Source organism: Neomonachus schauinslandi, chromosome 10 (genome assembly GCF_002201575.2).
Source record: "Neomonachus schauinslandi chromosome 10, ASM220157v2, whole genome shotgun sequence".
Taxonomy (NCBI): domain Eukaryota; kingdom Metazoa; phylum Chordata; class Mammalia; order Carnivora; family Phocidae; genus Neomonachus; species Neomonachus schauinslandi.
Genome location: NC_058412.1, coordinates 51,774,396 through 51,782,190, shown reverse-complemented (window position 1 = coordinate 51,782,190; position 7,795 = coordinate 51,774,396).

Below are 7,795 nucleotides of genomic sequence, written 5' to 3'. Positions count from 1 at the left end.
TTTTAAGGATTTTAATTATTTGAGAGAGATAGAGAGAGCACGAGTAGGGCAGAGGGAGAAGCAGACTCCCCGCTGAGCAGGGAGCCTGACTTCGGGCTCAATCCCAGGACGCTGAGATCATACCTGAACGAAGGCAGACGCTTAACTGACTGAGCCACCCAGGCATCCCTAACATTTCAAAGTCATTTACAGGCATCAATTCAGCACTCATATTATTAACTAAAGTCAACTTCTTTTTTTAAGATTTTATATTTTTATTTTTAAGTAATCTCTACGCCCAACATGGGGTTCAAACTCACAACCCCAAGATCAAGAGTCACATGCTCTACAGACTGAGCCAGCCAGGCACCCCAAAGTTCAATATATTTTTTAAGATAATCTGCTTGTGATATTGAAATAGGCTATTAGTATTGCTCTTGCCCCTTGACCCCAAAGGATGATCTTGATAAAATATTTTCCCTCCTCGGGGTGCCTGGGTGGCTCAGTCATTAAGCATCTGCCTTCGGCTCAGGTCATGATCCCAAGGTCCCGGGATCGAGCCCCGCATCGGCTCCTTGCTCCATGGGAAGCCTGCTTCTCCCTCTCCCACTCCCCCTGCTTGTGTTCCTTCTCTCGCTGTGTCTCTGTCAAATAAATAAATAAAATCTTAAAAAAAAAAAAAATTTTCCCTCCACATGTTCTATAGTCTATTTTTTTTTTTAAGATTTTATTTATTGATTTGACAGAGAGAGACACAGCCAGAGAGGAAACACGAGCAGGGGGAGTAGGAGAGGCAGAAGCAGGCTTCCCACGGAGCAGGGAGCCCGATGCGGGGCTTGATCCCAGGACCCTGGGACCATGACCTGAGCTGAAGGCAGACACTTAACTGACTGAACCACCCAGGTGCCCCATATAGTCTATTTGTTAATCAACAAATTGTACAGTACAAATAAGAAAGTCTAAGACTGCTCACCTTTTCACTGGTGCTATGAATTAATCTCCCAACTGTAATATTTGTTGAGTATCCACTAAGTGAATAATGCTTTGTGAAATATGATCTATTGCAGGATTTTTTCATCTTGGCACTACTAAGATTTAGGGCTGGATAATTCTTTGTTGTGGGGAACTGTCCTACACACTGTGAATGTTTGGTAGCATCCCTGGTCTCTACCCACTAGATGCCAGTAGTAGTCAACTCTTCCTCCCCAAGTGGTTAAAAAAATAAAAATGTCGCCAGATATTGCTGGATGTCCTCTCAGGGGGGCTAAATTACCCATTAAAATCCCCTGATCTAGAGACAGTAGCCTGTTCACACAGCATTTCCTTTCCAGGTCAATAAACTTCTTTAGTAGGTATTTTCGTTCAGCCACACAGGAGTCTTAGAAGAGAAGGTTTTTCCAAGTCAAAAGATGAAAGATTTAGTTTGCCTTTTACCACCAATTACCTCTGTGACCAAGGTTTTTTTTTTTTTTTTAAAGATTTTATTTATTTGACAGAGAGACACAGCGAGAGAGGGAACACAAGCAGGGGGAGTGGAAGAGGGAGAAGCAGGCTTTCCACGGAGCAGGAAATCACCAAACTGTTTTCCAAAACGTTTTTATATTCATACCAGCAGTGTAGGAGGGTTCCTGATGCTTAACCAACTGAGCCACCCAGGAGCCCCCTCTGTATTCTATCTTTGCAACTTTTCTGAAAATGTGAAATTATTCTAAAATAAAAAGTTTATTCTTGGGGCGCCTGACTGGCTCAGTCAGTAGAGCATGTGACTCTTGATCTTGGGGTTGTGAGTTTGAGCCCCACATCAGGTGTAGAGATTGCTTAAAAATAAAATATTTGGGGGGGCCCCTGGGTAGCTCAGTCGTTAAGCGTCGGCCTTCGGCTCAGGTCATGGTTCCAGGGTCCTGGGATCAAGCCCCGCATCGGGCTCCCTGCTCAGCGGGAAGCCTGCTTCTCCCTCTCCCACTCCCCCTGCTTGTGTTCCCTCTCTCGCTGTGTCTCTGTCAAAGAAATAAATAAAATCTTTTTAAAAAATTAAAATAAAATATGTTTAAGATTTATTTATTTATTTTAGAGAGAGTGCACGTACATGCACAAGTGGAGGGGAGGGACAGAGGGAGAGAATCTCAAGCAGACTCCCTGCTGAGCAGGAGCCTGATGCTGGGCTCTGTCTCATGACCCTAGGATCATGACCTGAGCCAAAATCAAGAGTCAGACACTTAACTGACTGAGCCACCCAGGAACCTCATTAAAAATAAAATCTTTAAAAAAAGTTTATTCTTGGGGTGTCTGGGTGGCTCAGTTGGTTAAGCGACTGCCTTCGGCTCAGGTCATGATCCTGGAGTCCCGGGATCGAGTCCCGCATCGGGCTCCCTGCTCGTCGGGAAGCCTGTTTCTCTCTTTCCCACTCCCCCTGCTTGTGTTCCCTCTCTCGCGGTCTCTCTCTCTGTCAAATAAATAAATAAAATCTTTTAAAAAATAATTAATTAAATAATTAAGAAAGTTTGGGCGCCTGGGTGGCTCAGTCGGTTAAGCGACTGCCTTCGGCTCAGGTCATGATCCTGGAGTCCCAGGATCGAGTCCCGCATCGGGCTCCCTGCTCAGCAGGGAGTCTGCTTCTCCCTCTGACCCTCCCCCCTCTCATGTTCTCTCTCTCTGTCTCATTCTCTCTCTCAAATAAATAAATAAATAAAATCTTAAAAAAAAAAAGTTTATTCTTGGGGCGCCTGGGTGGCTCAGGCGTTAAGCGTCTGCCTTCGGCTCAGGTCATGATCCCAGGGTCCTAGGATCGCCTGCGTCGGGCTCCCTGCTCGGCGGGGAGTCTGCTTCTCCCCCTGCTCCTCCCCCTGCTCATGCACTCTCTCTCTGTATCTCTGTGTCTCGAATGAATAAAAAAAATAAAATAAAATAATAAATAAAAAAAAAATCCTAAAAAATAAATAAAATTATCCCCAAATTAAAAGTTTTTAAAAGAAATGTACATTTGTAATTTTGAAAGATACTAACAAATTGCCCTCTACAGAGAATAATCAAAAAAGTAAAAGAAAAAATAAGAGGAAAAAGTGGAATTCCTATGATGATGCTAAAACTATATAGAGCACCTTAAGGTTTCACCATGATAATTGGCAAACCAGTTCCTCCCTTAATGAGCAAAGTTGTTTTTTTCTACTTTAATGATATGTTAAGTGATCATCAATGAATTTTTAAAATTAATTCTTGTTAAGCTCTTCCATATATATGTATTTCATATACATATATATATATATTTTTTTTTTTTTCTTTTTTGCAATTGAAAAACAACCTGAAGCTCAGAAGTTAAACTTGGTCACAGAGGGGTGCCTGGGTGGCTCAGTCGTTGAGCATCTGCCTTCGGCTCAGGTCATGATCCCAGGGTCCAGGGATAGAGCCCCACATCGGGCTCCCTGCTCAGCGGGGAGCCTGCTTCTCCCTCCCCCCGCCCCACTCCTACCCCCGGTTGTACTGTCTCTCTCAAATAAATAAATAAAATCTTAAGAACAAAAAAAGAAACCTCTTTATTGAGGTATATTTTACAGACCATAAAATTCACCCATTTTATGTATATGATTCAATGATAGTCATTACATTTGTAGAGTTAGGTATCTGCCACTATAATCCATTTTGAGAACATGTCTATCACACTAAAAAGATCCCTCTGGCCGTTCACAGTCAATTACCATTCCCATCCCCAGGCAATCACTAACCTGTTTTCTTGTCTCTACAGATTTAACTTTTCTGGACATTTCATATAGATGGAATCATATAATATATGGTATTTTATGTTTGCTTCTTTCACACAACATGCTGTTTTCTAGGTTCAACCACATTGTAACCTGTATCAGTATTTCATTGTCTAAATTGCTGAAAAGCATTCCATCCAATGGATATATCATTTTGTTTATCCATTCACCAGCAGATAACTGTTCTGTTTCCAATTTTCGGCTATTATGAACATGCTGCTGAGAACATTAACATGCATTTCTCTTCATTTCTCTGAGGTATCTATGTACCTAAAAGTGGAATTGCAGGGTCATACGGTTTAACTTTTTAAGAAACCACCAAACTGTTCTCTAAAATGTTTTTATATTCATACCAGCAATGTAGGAGGGTTCCTGTTTCTCTACTTCCTGGCCAACATGTGTTACTGTCTTCTTTATTATAGCCATTGGATTAGAGTAGGTGTAAAGTGGTAGGTACCTCATTGTGCTTTTAACTTGCATTTCTCTATTGAATAATGATGTTCAGCAACATACTACATGCTTATTTAGACATATCTGTCTCCTTAGGAAAATACTACTCAAATATGTCACCCATTTTAAAATTAAGACGGAGGGGCACCTGGGTGGCTCAGTCGTTAAGCGTCTGCCTTTGGCTCAGGTCATGGTCCCAGGGTCCTGGGATCGAGCCGTGTTGGGCTCCCTGCTCAGCAGGGAGCCTGCTTCTCCCTCTCCCTCTGCCCCTCCCCCTGCTTGTGTGTGCGCTCTCCCTCTAATAAATAAATAAATAAAATCTTTTAAAAAACAAAGAGACATAACCCAATTTAAAAATGGACAAAGGATTTGAATGGATATTTCTCCAAAGAAAATAAACAGCCAATAAACATATGAAAAAATGTTCAACATCATGTAAATTATAAATCAAAACCACAGTGTGATGCCATTTCACAGCCACTATGATGACTAAAAAAGGCAAAAAATAACGAGTGTTGTCATGGATATTGAAAAACTAGAACACTCATACATTATTGATGGTACTGTAAAATGGCAGAGCCACTTCGGAAAACTGATGGTTGATGGTTCCTCAAAATGTTAAACTGAGTTACCATATGGCTCACAAGAGAATATATACCCAAGACAACTGAAAACATACAAAAATTTGTACATATATGTTCATAGTAGTAGTATTCATAATAGCTAGAAAGTGGAATCAATCCAAATGTCCATCAACTGATGAATGAATAAACAAAATGTGATATACCCACACAATGGAATATAATTTGGCCCTAAAAGGGAATGAAATTCTGATACATGCTATATGAACCTTGAAGTATTATGCTAAGTGAAAAAAGCCAGACACAAAAAAGCTACACACTGTATGATTCCATTTAAAGGAAATATGAAGAATAGGCAAATGCATAGAGACAGAAAGTAGATTGGTGGTTGCCAAGAGCAGAGGGAAAAAGAGGAAACAAGAGTGCCTGCTGGTGAGTATGAGGTTTCTTTTTGGAGTGAAGAAAGGCTGCAAAACTCTGTGAATATATAAAAAAATCACTGAATCACAACACTTTAAAGGAGTGAATTTTATGTTATGTGAATCATATTTCAATAAAGCTTTTTTAAAAAGATTTATTTATTTATGTATTTATGTATTTATTTTTGAGAGAGAGGGGAGGGGCAGAGGGGAGGGAGGGGACAAGCAGACTCCATGCTGAGTGCGGAACCCAACACTGGGCCCCACCCCACAACTCAGAGATCATGACCTGAGCCGAAACCAGGAGTTGGACACAACTGACTGGGCCACCCAGGCGATCCTAATAAAGCGGTCATTAAAAGGGGTGCCTGGCTGGTGCAGTTGGTGGAGCTTGTGACTTTTGATATTGGGGTTGTGAGTTTGAGCCCCACACTGGGCATAGAGATTACTTTAAAAAATAAAATTAAAGGGCGCCTGGGTGGCTCAGTTGGTTTGGCGACTGCCTTCGGCTGAGGTCATGATCCTGGAGTCCCGCATCCGGCTCCCTGCTCGGCAGGGAGTCTGCTTCTCCCTCTGACCCTCCCCCCTCTCATGCTCTATCTCATTCTCTCTGTCAAATAAATAAATAAAATCTTTAAAAAAAAAAAATAAAATAAAATAAAAATAAATAAAAAATAAAATTAAAAAAAGGTATCATTAAAAATAGAGGGAAAATATTTGGAATGCAAATGCTAAAGAGCTAATTTTCTAAAATAGGAGTTTTTTTACAAATCAATAAGAAAAAGAAACAAACCCACTAGAAAAATGAGCAAAGAGCATGAAAAGACAGCTTGTGAAAAATAAAAAACAAAAATGATTTTAAACATCCAAAATTCTATCTTACAATAAACAAGAAGCAAATTAAAACAAGATAATACTTTGGCAAAATGACATAAAAGATAAACGTTATCATTGTGTTAAGATGTGGAGAAACAGTCACTGCACATGGTTGGTGGGGATGTAAACTGCAACATCCTCTTTAAAGGATGTAAATAAAATAAATGTACAACATATACTTTAACTTAGCAATTCTACTTCTAAGACTTCATGAGTTCTCCTGTCACATGTACACAAAGTATGTACAAGGGTACCCCATGCAAAGTTGTCCAGAACTGCAAAGAATGGAAACAGTCTAAGAGCTGACGAAAAAAATTATGGTGCAGGCATTCAATATGCTACTGTAAAGCCATTAAAAAGAATCAGATAGATCTATATGTACTGATAAGGAAGACATATTAAGATATACCGTGGGATGAAAAAAGGCACTTCATGTAGGATACTCTTGGTTTAAAAAAGAAAAAAGAGGGCGCCTGGGTGGCTCAGTTGGTTAAGCAACTGCCTTCGGCTCAGGTCATGATCCTGGAGTTCCTGGATCGAGTCCCGCATCGGGCTCCCTGCTCAGCAAGGAACCTGCTTCTCCCTCTGACCCTCCCCCCTCTCATGTGCTCTCTCTCTCTCGTTCTCTCTGTCTCAAATAAATAAAAAAGAAAAAAAAAGAAAAAAGGGATATACACACACACATGTCTATGGTCTCAGAAGTGACTTAGGACTTGGGAAATAGTAGGAGGGAGGCTTACATATCACTGTTTTGTTTTTTTTTTAAGATTTTATTTATTTATTCATAAGAGACAGAGAGAGAGAGGCAGAGGGAGAAGCAGCTCCCCGCTGAGCAGGGAGCCCGATGCGGGACTCGATCCCAGGACCCTGGGATCATGACCTGAGCTGAAGGCAGACGCTTAACCATCTGAGCCACCCAGGCACCCCATATCACTGTTTTATACTACCTGAATTTTAAACATGGACTCATATCACTTATTATAGATTCTATATTGCAAGCATATGCAAACAAGTAACACAACCTGTAAAGAACCTGTATTTGTCAAAGAAAATGAAAACACTAATTTGAAAAGATATATGCACTCCTGTATTCACTGCAGTATTATTTACAATAGACAAGATATGGAAACAACCTAAGATGGATGAATGGATAAACATTTGGTTTGTATGTGCGCCTATAAAATGGAATACTATACTGGAATACACCATGGAATACTACTCAGACATAAAAGAGAAGGAAATCTTGCCATTTGCAACAATGTGGATGGACCTCAAAGGTATTATGCTAAGTGAAATAAGACAAAGAAAGACAGAGAAAGACAAATACCGTATGATTTCACTTGTATGTGGAATCTAAAAAACGAAACAAAACAAAACTCATACATACAGAAAACAGATCGGTGGCTGCCAGAGGGGAGGGGGTATAGCAGGGTAGGAGAAATGGGTGAAGGGAGTCAGAAGGTACAAACTTCCAGATATAAAATAAGTCATGGGAATGTAATGTACTGCAAGATGACTATAGTAGATAATATCATATTGCATATTTGAAAGCTGCCAAGAGAATAAATCCTAAAAGTTCTCATCACAAGGAAAAAAAAATTTTTTTTGTAACTTTGTATGGTGACTGGTAACGACTTATTGTGGCCATGATGTCACAGTGTATACAAATATCGAATTAGGTGGTACACCTGAAACTAGTATGTTACACGTCAATTTTACTTCAACTTAAAAAAAA